Source organism: Ornithodoros turicata, unplaced genomic scaffold (genome assembly GCF_037126465.1).
Source record: "Ornithodoros turicata isolate Travis unplaced genomic scaffold, ASM3712646v1 Chromosome65, whole genome shotgun sequence".
In the NCBI taxonomy this organism is placed as follows: Eukaryota; Metazoa; Arthropoda; class Arachnida; order Ixodida; family Argasidae; genus Ornithodoros; species Ornithodoros turicata.
Window position 1 is genome coordinate 16,069 of NW_026999387.1, and position 13,679 is coordinate 29,747.

The 13,679-nt window shown below is 45.6% G+C and overlaps 1 long non-coding RNA gene across 1 annotated transcript; it reads right to left on the reverse strand.

The window, feature by feature from the left end:
* Positions 1–2,442: 2,442 nt before the first annotated feature.
* Positions 2,443–7,305, reverse strand: LOC135374466 (uncharacterized). The gene is made up of 5 exons (XR_010416910.1): positions 7,226–7,305; positions 5,057–5,095; positions 4,192–4,218; positions 4,082–4,120; positions 2,443–2,647 (listed from the first exon to the last, which is right to left on the reverse strand). It is a non-coding gene; the product is annotated as an uncharacterized LOC135374466 (long non-coding RNA).
* Between the last annotated feature and the right edge of the window lie 6,374 nt (positions 7,306–13,679).

Sequence of the window (13,679 nt, forward strand, 5' to 3'; positions counted from 1 at the left end):
AATCTACCTCTGCCTCTACCTCTGCCTCTGAGGCAGAAGCCAGGTTGGTTTTTATCGGTGTACAATATCAGCGCAAGCACACTTGTTTCCGAAGCCGGGAGCAGGTCACAGAACCAGTGCACACGTGAATGGCAAAGTTCATTTCGCTGGAGATCCATGTGTGTTCCTGTCTACGCCGTCTGCAGTGGCAGTCAGCAGAGTGGCATATAAAACCTAGAATTTAACAGCATGATGTTAGTTTGGGCCACGATTGCTGCCGACTGCAGAGTCCCGAAGAAGTCAGGTTCGTTTTTATAGGTGTACGATATCAGCGCAAGCAATCTTGTTTCCGAGGCTGGGAGCAGGACACAGAGCCAGTGCACAAGTGAATGGCAACGTTCCTTTCGCTCTATAGGTCCATGTGTGTTCCTGTCTACGCCGTCTGCAATGGTACTCAGCAGAGTGGAATATAAAACCTAGAATGGTAACAGCAAGATGTTAATTCTGGCCACGATCGCCGCCGACTGCGGAGTCCCGAAGAAGCCAGGTTGTTTTTTATCGATGTACGGTATCAGCGCAAGCAATCTTTTTTCCGAGGCTGGGAGCAGGTCCCAGAGCCATTGCACAAGTGAATGGCTAAGTTCCTTTCGCTCTGTAGGTCCAGGTGTGGTCCTGTCTACGCCGTCTGCAGTGGAACTCAGCAGAGTGGCATATATAACCTAGAATGGTAACAGCAAGATATGCAATATCAGTAACAGTATTGCGGATTTGAATCCACGGATTTGATTTGATTTGATCGCAGATTCGTGAAAGGGTAGCTTAGAAAGGGTAGAAAGGGTACGAATTACCAGAAGCAACATCAGCCACGAAGTAGTTCTATTGTAGCTCGAAGCAGGGTGAACTATTGATGAACGTAGAGTGAGTGCAATCAGTAGCGTGAACGGAGTGAATCGATTCATCACTCGTAAAAAGATTCGTTTAATTTCCGTGTAGCACATGGTGGGATAAGAGACGTCTAACCAAGGGACAAGTTGAGACTTTCGTACTACGTCTAAAAGTAAACGTCTACTAGACCTCTATGGAGTTAGGTGTTCATTGAATGTCTGCATCTAGATGTCTAGTAGACCCCTAATGGGAATTCGTTTAGTAGACATCTCAACTTGAAAGGCTACTAGTCCTCTACAGTTTTAATTGTTATTTAGACATGTACTAAGAAGGACCACAGAATCCCCCGAGACGTTTCAGGTTAAAAATCTCCCTTTCGCGTCGTATAGCAGCTCGTATGAATTGTAGACCACACTCAAAGACCCTCATTGTCGCGAATATTTTTCTCCCGTCTGCAGGGGGGATATCTAGACGCAAAATACTCTGAAATGTTGCCAGGTTGGTGAGAGCTGTCTCTGCCGCAAGTCTGCAGCATAACGCCTCCCCTCAGAATGACGTGGTTGGTGGAGTTCTCTCCTCTAATATGATGGAATTCACTAAGACAGTTAGTGTCTGCACAAGGCAGTGTGTTTGGAGGAAGCATATTGCTTATCCACTACCAAGACAACAATAAGGGGAAGGTTTCGCACCTCGACGTGGGCTCGTACACTCTAAAAAAAAAGAATAAAGTAAAATAAAGAGTAATCGCAGCTTCTACTGCCCTAGGCTCCACATGTTAATACCCTAGCCCCGACATTTACTCCCCAGGGCTGCAAATAGTCACGGAACTTTGCAAATGCCCTTCCGAATGGAACACTCGACGTAATGTGCACTCTTGGTCAATTTGATACCATACGGCGCTCAGCCAACTTAGCAATCTTCCACCCACAGTTATCCCTTCTTCCTTCGCATATCTTTCCCTCTGTATGTCACAAGATTGTATTTCACTCCATATATTATGGTTGAGGGTTAATTCAAAGTATTTTCACGCATACGCACGAACTATACACCTGGTACTCTTAGAACAGAGCGTGAACTGCAGTCTCCATGCTCTGGCATTCATTTACTCCCGTGCATTTACCCCTGAAAGGAATTATTTTTGTAGCATTGTATTTAGTCCCCAAGATGAGTAAAATTATTTATTTTTGAAGTTTAGAAGGCTCGACTCTCGCCTCAACCATCAAATGTTACCCGGCCTGATTTGGTAGAACTTGACACCTACGCAGAGCATCATACGTAGCATTTTGTTTTTCTTCAAACGGACATGCTAGCGCCTTTGGCGCGGTTTTTCTTTTTTCTTTTTTATCTATCTCTCTGAAATCTTAGTTCAGAAGGCAGACCAGCTGATCACTGAGATCGTTGAGCAAAGGGGATTTACAGCAAAAACGATTCACACATAGTAACATACTTGATCAAGTTTTTTTTCTTACCTAGCCCGCCAATTGAAGACATCAATAGGATGCATAACGCAGCCGCCGCAATTGTGAATAAAACTGAGCTGGGATGCAGACAGAGACGAATGTAAGAGGACATTCCACTTGTATCTCAGACGGTATCATATAATATATGGACATCAAAGTAAAAATGAAACTTAGTTTATGAGTTTACATCAGCACCCATCGGTTTCTATGGGTTTCACATATGACGATGAGTGTAAGTGAGCAGTAAACAGCGTTTCAGAATTTTTGACACGGGATGAGAATATTCAATGAGATAATCTTATCCCACGGAACTTACTTTGTCCCTGAAATAGCGAAAAGACTTGGAATCGGTAACGAAACTCAGAATGGAATGGACATACATGATAACACAGCATAAGAGCAGGCATGCTGGTGGATAGATTACATAGTTATCGGGTACTATGCCTGGGCCTGGGTACTATGAAGATCGAATGCTTTACACAGAGTGAGGTACTGTAGTGCCCAAGCTCAGGCCTTCTTCAACTGGAACATGCATCAAGTGTCACCAGAATACTTTCAAGCAAGGTCGAAACGTTTGTGTCCGAATAAATGCCAAGTAAATGTCGTTTGGCCCAAGATATCTTTCCTTTATCTTTAATAACAACGAAAGGCTTGAAAACTAGTGGAAGTCGATTGCAGCCACGACAGGGCGAATGGCCATCCACACGGTGGAGCTTTTGATTGGCCGAATGTATGCATATGGTGTCCAATATGGCAATTTCATTGGTGATGTGCCCAGTGTTCTGTCCATTACCTCAGGCTCTGGGTTATATTGGTAGTTGTTGGAGTCTTGCTCCAGGCTGCCCGAGCTGACGCGATGGCTACCCGACGAGCGGTAGAGTCGTTCTTTGTTTAATCCTGCAAATGTGGCTCTTGCTCTATTTCTTCCGTTTTTCTTTTTTGTTGTCATGTTGCGGATCCAGTCAGCTTAAAGCCATAGCAAACAGGATGGAGTACGAAACGCTTGTGATGCGAGACATCCAGATTTCTATGTGCATTGCGTCTATCTCTACAATGGGACGTTATTACGTGTCAAACACTCTCCTAGGTGCCGCAGTTTACCCTAGATGCATGTGTTTCATTTTCTTGTAACAACTGGAAAGAGCTATTTGTCGTCGACTCCATTCGTAGTCAGGTATACCATGGTCACCTTAGGTAAACAAAACACGCCAAAGTTTCGAACCGGAACAAAAGCCATTCGTTATACGCCATCCACAAAGCAGCGAGGATACGGCTAACCAGATCGTCATGCATGAGGGGAGACACACACACACACACAAAAAAGACGAAACGAAAAAAAAAAAAAAGACACGGAACTTCCTTCTGATAAAAAAAAAAAGAAAACAGCATTGATGGCATTTCTGCATCTAAATTTGTTTGCCTAAAATTCGTGAGCTCGATGTTTATTCTGATTTTTTCAGGGACTGGAGCCAATAAATATATCCATTGAATTTTTAGATACTTAGGTTTCGGATTGCACCGTAGTCCGTCTGCAACGATGACATATATGCTTCTTTCGGCTTTTTCACGCACCCACAGGCACACAAAATCCGTGAAGAATCATCGGGTCTTTGTGAAGCGAAATATAAAGAAGATTCATTCTTCGTTTTTCATTTCGGTTGAGGTTTCCTGACTCTGTTCTATAGGCATCACCCACAATATGCGTGAAATCGAGGTACAAGTTGTAGGACAATACATTCTACATTAAAGATACGTACTTTCTTGTTCCACGTTCTCTTCTGCTAGGAGCGGAGCACCTAAGTATGAAGAATTTAGTATCCTCATAGAAGCGAAAGCCATCAAAGAAAGCCTCTAAAAATATACTTACCTGCACTGCTCGGCTCGGGTGCAACACCTGCGAAAGATGGTATGTCGTAAGTGTCGTCAATAATAACTATGGTTATGAGAAGAAGTCAATGAGACGAATATATGCAAACATGTTTGTAGGAGGCTAAAGCCCCGTTAACAGGCTGGGCCACTTGAAATAGTACTTGCGAAAGCAGGGTGTCGGTACCACCCTCTTGTATAGCTGAGCGTCATTTTTCGCATTATTGAGGACCGTCAACTCTTCGCTTCCCACGCAACATTCTAGTACTGGTAAAATACTGAACCCATGTGGGCTGGCAAGGTTACGAATATTACACCAATATGGGGAGTGTAACCAGTTTTTATATTCGTTGTGCTGTTCACAGTCTTCGAGAACGTGTTGCAGTATACCGTTTATTTTGATCCAAGGACAACCTGCTGGACAGCCTGACTGCTTGTTGCACTTTCTGCTTGCAGAGGCAGTCTCCCAGTGCTAGTGGTATTGGTCAAATCCAATTAATTGCGTAACACAGAGCAGCGTAAAAACGGCATAGTAGCACAATGAACGCCATTATTATTGCTATACCTCGAACAAATAGTCCAAATGGTGGCTAAAGCTTTGTATAGCATCCGATCTACTTGCGCCAAAATATAGGCAAACGCGAGATGATGAAGCTGTCGGAAAGTATTTTACCCAAGTATATGACATTATATTACGGACGAAAGATCCCAGTAATTTGCTTGATTCACAATGTGTGCAGACACGTAAGGGTATGCTTTGGAACGCATTCAAAAGAGTGTGCTTCAATTTACAAGTTGTAGAAATAAATTAACACAAAGCAATTCTTGTCACCCGAGGTCTTTGCAGAAATGGCATGACACCTTACCTGGTTCCATCTCTCTCGAAACGACGTCATCTGCATTCCCTGAAATGGGATATACGATATAAATCCTATGTAAACAATATCCGCAATGCCAATACAGTCAAACATGGTTAATGTGACCGTATTACTAGGGAATGTTTTCCTCCCAGTGGACTCCGCACGTAGCTGTTATTCGTTAACACGAAGTTTCGTTTATATGACAATGTCCAGTGTTTTCCGCACAACATGAGGCGCGTACTTTACACCCGTTATTATGACGCTTTGTCACCGAACACCTATGGCAGCCAACATACGCTCCTGCTTCTGTGGTGACTAAGGACGACGCTGTCTGACGTCCTTAAAGGAGGCTTAAAGGAGCACTGTGTATATAGGCATTAATTTATTCGCACTAGCTTCTGCTACTCAAGACAGAGGGAGTAAATGAAGAAGACCGAGAGACACGGACACAGAAGGACGACCACACGTGTTAGTGTATCTCGGTCTTCATGGATCTATACCAGCTATCCTGCATCCTGTCCCTTGTTACACAGTAAGTCATGTCGTGCATCCTCTTGCAGGCATACACCTAAAATATGGATTGTCCGAATGGCAACGAAAATTACTCAAGTATGACGCTGCTGGAACGAACGCAAATCACGTAATCAAATGAAACTGTGGCGCGACTGTGCCCGCAGGTACTCCCAGGAAATGCGGTCACGCACAGTGCTCGAATCCTAGAATAGATGCTCTTTGTTTTTTGTTGTTTTTTTTTTTTCGCATCGTTACTCAAGGCTTCCCCGTCCGCAATCCTGGAATTGCGGCATAACAAATTGTGGCTTTCTTCAAAGGCAAACGTCCGATGGCATGAGTGAAACTCGCGCACTGTCATCCCACGTCATCTTGAATCATCTTCGGCGACAGAGACATCACATGCCCACTGTGCCTGTCGGACGGTGCTCAACAGTTGATCGATGGTATTGAAACTTACATGGAGACCGTACGGCTAAGTTATCGCTGCCCTATTCCGAGCTGTGTCGGTAACAGGGACTCGCAGCGAGATCATGTTGTATGTGACGCGCCTAAAGCCAGCGATGAGAATTTGGTATTCTCTGCGCTCCAAACGCGTCGCCCGTAGGCGACGGCCTAGGCCCGTTGTGGCGGGCTATGCTGCCGTTAAGCGGAGCGAGAAATGCCAAGACGGCTGCAAATTACTTCGCTTAGCTTTTGTGGGTACCGCCACTGCTTGCGCCGGTGTTTAGATCATCGGGTAACGCGTTTACTCAGACGTCTTTCGTGTAACTGCTTCACCGCGGAGGTTCCTCACTCTCATCCATGCCCAGATCATCAGCACACAAAGATGTGCCTAAAGCTTACATTTCTCCACTTCCCAACTGCCCTCCGTCACCGGGTGTCTGATATAGCGACTAATTGTGTCCACATCCCTAGGAATAATGTAATATGTAGCCTAGATGCTCGTGTTGTGCATTTGTGCATTAAAAAGCGATAAAAACCGGGCTGTTTGGTGATACATTCTAAAAGCGATTTGTGCATTTGTCTGCATATGAATCAAGGCAGGCCTATCCAAATGGATTAGGAAGGCGCCACCTCACGAATTGTCAAAAATCGTCTGATTCATTGACATAAGAGAGCTTAGGAACTTTGGCTATATGTTAGTCCAGGCACAAGAATATACCGCCAAAATGTCCTTGATTATTGAATAAGCACGGCGGATCCCCCTGAAGCAAACTATAAACATTGTGACATTTTCAAGAAAACGAGATTGATATTCTTTTTTTTTTTTGCGATTTGATATGTTGATTCTGTTAGAGCTATCTAGAGGTCGCTATCTATGGAAGAGATCCTGAATTTTATCTCAGCTGTCTTCACAAAGTGCTCTTTTACGCTTGTACAAGAATGTTGAACTAGAGCGAAGCGTTTGCTCGATGGAGGCAAACTGTTTCTGGTCACACCAGGGCGGCAAGGCTGACCTCCGAGCTTAAGCTCCAAGGTCACCTGTGAGATTGGTGAGCTCCTTAATCACTGGCGATGACTATTCTGAGACTCCAGAAAAGGGGGCGTGATTGCATGCTCACGGGATTTCAAGACTGGCATTCCGGGTAATGTTAAGGCAAACCCTCGTTCAAACACCGTCGATTCAAAAGTATGTTTCAATGATCACGAAGAACAACTCACTCATGTCTACGAGTTGACAGACGGCGTGACTTAAGAACCACCTTCTTCTTCGTCTGAGTTCTTGTTGTTGTTGTTGTTCCTCAAGCGCTTGTGGCTCGCTGTACTTCAATTCATCGTCTTCGAATTCTGTTCTTGTTGGAGCTCAGTCACTCATATACTGTGTTCAGTTCATATTGTTTTCCTGCAAGGAAGAATAGAGCCGTGGTTTTCTGGTATTACACCCCATTACATCGTGTAATTTTGATATAATCCGTAGTCATATCTTAAATGACATTCATTTTTCCATCAACAGCTCCCGGATAAAAATGATTTTCTAGTTTTTAGAAGAGACGTATGGAGAATCGATCTCTCGTGTCTATTTAATTTTCCCTTTTTTTTCTTTTTCAGTCACTTCCCATTCACTTCACGTCCTGTCTGTCTTGTGCATAGGAAACAACAACAACTTTATTACAGGATGATGGCTGGAATTTGGCTGGTGATTTTCATCGCCGGGGGCGACACTCTTCCTCATTGCTGGTGCTGATGCGGGGAATCACGAAATGCAACAGTTGTTTTTAGAAGGCGCTATTCGTGTTTTTCATGACCTGTAGGTGGCGCATCTAAACTCCAACATGGCGGACGTAACCAGGTTGTCGCTTAGTTTCAATTTTTAGATTTCTGAACTGCAATGTTAATTCTCGATACGTTGAAGGCGAACGAGTATCAAACGCTGCTCATATACTTCTGGCAGACGTAGCCGGGTTGTCCAAAGAGAAGGCTATTGTTGTCGCGTATTATTTGCGAAGTTCCGGCGTGTCTGAGCAAAGACATTTCGTGAAGGTGAATTTCATGCTTACCGGTTGCGAGGCCGAAATGCAAGCAGGGAGTGTCCTGCGCTGCAGGAATCGCACACGACATCTGTACTGCAGTCCTCTTACAGCGAACATCTTCTAAGTGCGTAGCGCGTGTACGAATGTAGTTTACAGCTTACACGGCAATGTTACGACATCCGTGTGTCACTGGTGCGCATGTTTTTGGGAAACCTTAACGAAACGTCGCATTCTTTCTGGATTCTTTCCCAAGTGATTTGACGAGCTGAATCAAATGCAGAGTTCCGAAACTGACTTAGTATACGTTTTCACGCTACCTCTCGCGCTTTCTTACACATAATGGTTATTCAAGTATGAAACAAACTTGGTTGAAACAAACGGGTCGACCGGGTGTACCTGGTTGGGCTAGTCCCGAGTTTCACCGCTGTGCGGAGTCAGTTTGGCGAAAAACGGGAATACTAGTTACGTGGCGCGTAAACGGCGTCTTCCCTCCTGTGATCGCGGCGATCACACTCGTAGAGAATAAAACTGTCCTGATCAAGAGTAAGGCGAAAATTGAGCAATGAAGAAACGCACAGACATCTTGAGATATATGAAATAAAGGCAAGCAACACTGGTATGGACGAGAGGGAGTCATCACTGGCGAGGCTTACAGCTCTTGATTACCTCAAGGGCTGACGTAACGATCTACGAGTATTTTTGTGTGCGAGCTCAATTTCCCAGATTTCTACTGTAATGCGGCATTCGGTAAACTCGCTATTGCTGTACTGATTTCGAGTTTAGCAGGAAACTAGTAACAGGTAATAGCTCGTAAGCAGCCAATATACGGTGTGTTTCGTTCTTATTCGTTAACAAATTTTTATGAAAAAATCTAGCGGAGAAATATAGATGTCGACCTAGCAGGTGGGTTATACGGTCAGCCGAATATCTTGTAGGACAGCACGTGCAACTACTGGACAACTGATTAGCTAAAATTCATTGATTAGCTTGTTAACTTGATGTTTTTTGGGAAATACTTCCGTGAGATAGCAGTATGGAGCCAGACATTATTCAATTTCACCGTCCGTATTTAACACTCTGTGAAGGGAATGTACTTTTCGCTTAGCTTATTTCGCTGTTCAGTTGGCCGAAAGTTGAACTCGTCGCTTTTCAACCGCTGTTGGTGCCCGTGGTGCTGGTGCAAGGGCTCGCCGTCGTCGGCCTAACAGAGGTTGGCAACGTCACGATGGACGCCCTGGGGGAATGTGCGTCCTGGGGAACTGTGAACTAGGAACTAAGGGTACAGTGCCGACATATTTATTAAAGCGTCTGAGCAAAAAGAGCAGCCATGCAGTATAACATGATCAGTACGATATGACCAGTACATCATTATTAAGCCAACATTATGACGTCGTCGCCCTGTCGCTACTCTCATAACTCAAAAAGAAAAATAAAACTGAAAGAAAGAGAAGAAAAAAATCCGCCACATATATCCGCCACAGGGGTTAGCCGCCACGGCTTCTATGCGCCTCCATGTTGCACGCCACGTGTATGCGCCGTGGCTATTATACGCCTCCACTGTTATGCGTTGCGCGCTTTACACGCAACACAAGCGTTGCTTTACACGCTTCAACCGGTATGCACTACTTCAACTATATGCCATGTTTCCAATCACCACACTTCACACACATGCATGGAAAGCGAATTGAATCCTTATTGGTACACAACATACAAAAATCATGTACAGCACCACTATTTCGGTATCTAGCCGGACTGCGGGTGTATTTCTGACAAGGCAGTTGTTTTCATAAGCTAATGGATTTTCACAAAAATAACCATATTAGAGCAATGCGTGCGTGACTGCTGGAGGTGATCTTGTTGAAAACATGTGCAATGCAGAAGAATATTATTCTTTTTTTTATGCTTCGATAAGCATGCGTTGCCCAGATGTCAGATTAGATACAAGAGAAATTAAGCTGAACAATTTCGTGTCTCAACATGCTGTTCCCTTTCTAATACAACTAAATCAGTTTTAGAGCAGGTAACACTACTGTACCAGGAGCACCAATGTCTGATGAACTTGAAGGGCACTGTAGTGGATGGGGTACTTCAACACATAAGGACTTCTTCAATTGAGCTTGAGGGACCAGGGTATGCTTCCTTTGCTGGGTTAGTTTGCGACTTCAATTACCAAAATTAGCCTAATTAATGTGTGACGCGAACGCAAAGTGCCCTAATCAGTGGAAAAGTCTGTATGAGTGCATTCTAACTAGCTGCATAATTTTCTTAAGTAAAACTATTTTCAGGAATTTAATGGCATCTTCTCGTGGAACCCATTGTATGTGGTCCCTGTTTTTAATGAAGTTTTGGAAACCAGATTTGAGTAAACGGAAACAGTGCACCCCAGAAGGACTCGGATTTGAAATTTTGCCTTTTTCCAACTGCACGGTGCACTCAGCATACACTGTGAAGTCTGAACACAATGCCTTGTGCCCGATTTGTCGAAAATCAGGGCCACGAAATTTAGCAACCTTTATGTTGTATCTTGTATGTATTTTTGAATGTTTGTATGTATTTTGAATAAAGCTTTATCAAAATTTTAGCATATGCTGATCAATAATCCTGCCCAATTTAGGTATCAAACCGGATCAGCCATCCGTGATCAGGACCGGGTTCCAATTTGATTCCGTAATATTTGGGAACACTGACCGTTGCGCGGTTGCGTTGGCTGTGCCCTCTGCCGGCGTTTCCAAACTGGCGCGCCGAGGGCTTCGCACCTATTTTCGTCTCACTGCAGCACTCTCGCGCAGTCATATTTTCTTTTGCCTGCTTGTAATGACCTTCCATTCATTCAGACTATGTTCTGTTCATTCATTCATTCAGTTCAGTTCATGGGGTCGGTGCAAACAAAAATTGAATTTAATCATGTTCAACCTCACTGTTGCAAGGCACGCGGTTTGTAGTGCCTCTGTCGTGACAGTAGCAAAAACGAACTGCGTTGATAATTTTTCGCAGAGCACAAGGCAACGCCATGTTACAGCTCCTGTGAAAATAGTTGCATAAATTTGTGATGGAAGTCTAGATGTGACCAACATATGACACGCTTTTAGACGTCTAGCAGCAGATGACTACAGCGAAATATCTCGGCCATGTCTCGTAGACCACCCCTTTTAGACGTCTAAATAATGGATAGCGTTAAGGACAGCTTCTAGACGTCTAAATTTGTCGGTATCCCTAAAGCCTATCCAATTTTTAGTCGCATACTAGCCCACCATGTGTTACAGGGAATGTGTCACAGTCAAGGAGACAAACCAACAAACTGCTTCAAAATAAGCGGTGTCCGCATAACCAGGACACGGATCGTTGCACGACGTGATGCAACCTGCAGCAATGACACAGCTGCGAACTTGGGAACATTGGTAAGCGCCACGATACTATCCGCCACACTGTTTCGCGAGGCACTCAACGAACAAACCGAAGAAATACGTCCACTTTTCTTTCAGTGAACACGTGCGGATGCAGCCATGTGCCAAGCAGTTTTGTGAGGGAGAGGGGACAGGAGTCGAGCGCGTTGAGGGAGGCGGAGAGAACGGAGCGGGGAAGAGTGGTAGTGTGGGCAACGGATAAGAATGTGCTCGAGATATTCAACAGCACCGCAGTGACTGCAGTGGCGAGACTTAACTTGTTTCAAGCGGTAGCGCCACTGTGTTGTGAAGGCCAAGTCGAGGCGTATCAGATGAACTAATGCGGCATGAGGAAAGCGCGCGCTGGATCAACTCTGCTCAGCATGGCGGGGGGCAATATGTCGGCGGTCCCTTGGCGGGTAGCCAGAGGAGTCACAAGGCTTCGAAGTATGGACCGCCGATCGCCGCTCAGCAGTGCAATACGCGTCCGTGTCCGAGACGAGAGAGCTGAGAGCGGCGCTGTCCGACAGTTCATTGCCTTCGACACCGCAATGGGCGGGGACCCATTGGAGAGCAAGCCGAAGTTCTGCTTCGTAGACAAGGTTGTAAGCGGTTAACACATCCGTAACCAACCGGGCGGAGGAGCCTCGGATGCCAGATGCTGAGTCAGTAAAGCCCACCCAATTCCGGGGTGGGAATGGAACGATGTGCTGCAAAGAGATAAGTATGGCGTAGAGTTCCGCAGCTGTGGATGATGTGCAATGCCAAAGGCGACGTCCTTGAACTACGCCTTCGTCGGGGATGACACGTGCTGACGCGTGCTTGCCATTTCGAGATGCGCCAGCGGTGTAAGCGGAAGTAGAGGTGGAAAACTTCGCGTCTACGAGAGCATAAAAATGGGTTCGAAGAACTTGAGGGGGAACCTGACCTCTGCGGACCTGGAAGTCAGGAAGACGTGCGAAGGTATAAATAAGACTGTGTACAAAATGTGCGCGCGCAGCGTGTGGTGCATTGCCATTACATTTTTTGCTTGTTGTGTAGATTGATGTGCTCTTGGATTGTATAGAGTGTTTTCTGTTGCTGTTACCCTGGTATCTGTGGGTACGGTTGCTGTCAAGCTGCCTCTGCAGCTTTTTTGCTGTACCTCCCTTTTCCTTTGGAAATAAATACGAAAGTAAAAAGTAAAAAAAAAGGTAGGCGGCAGAGGCAGAGACCAGGGGGGCGTTTGGCGGTGTGACAGTCCTAGGTGTGAAGCCGGTGAGAGCCTGGCGTGTCCTCTGCGCCACGCGATGGAAGTCACTTTCGGGACTGTGTTAGATCGTGAGCTAGGCAGTATATTCATGGCAACCTAAGAAGTATAACTGGATTTAATCATAGCGCACATACAAGCAAGTACTGCATATGATCCGCCCGCTGCCACACCCGTCTCCTTTTTTCTCTGCTTCTCCTGTTACCCTACGCAGCGCTCTGCAACCGCCGCCGCGCTCTAGTGGCGCCAGTAACCGGCCTGTAACACTCGGCCATCCTAAATATCGACCGTCCCGGGAGACAAACCATACCGCTCTGGCTTTCCTTTGACGCGCGAAGAACGGCGAGGCACAGCCACGTCGTCATCTTTTGATTCACAGACCTTGGACGGAACGAGTTCGTCTTCACTGTCCTGAGCAACCTGATAACGCCGGAGTTTGTCCACGGGCGCCACGTTGCTATAAAAGCGGGTCGTCCGCTGTATCTCGGGGATGTCCTCTATGCGGTAGCAATCATTACGCAAAGCCTCAGTTATGACATATGGGCCTTTGTAACACTCCGTCAACTTTCGAGATTCTCCCGTCGACTCTGGATTATGTCGTAAGAGAACCAGATCACCAGGAGCGTAGTGCGGGGCTTCAGCTCTCTTCCAGTTGTAGCGTTCCCTTTGTTTTCGCTGATCCTATCTGATGTAGTCGATTGCTTTCACGCGTTTGTTGAACAGATCCGCATCGTGCAACATCGTTGAACATCTCGCGCATCGCATCCAGCGCATCATCTCCCGATTCAGAGAGCGGTCCGTAGTTCAAAAGCAAACCAAACGGTGTGGTGCGTGTCGCTTTGTGATATGCATTGTTAATTCCCCACTGTATCTGAGGGAGCTTGTCATCCCAGTCTTTTTCCTTGGGGTCTTCACACAAGCTGGCAATTGGCACGGGGAGTCGCAGTCGCATTCTTGATGTGGACAATTTTGAGGTCTCGACAACACTGCTGGAAACTTGAACCAGTATATGA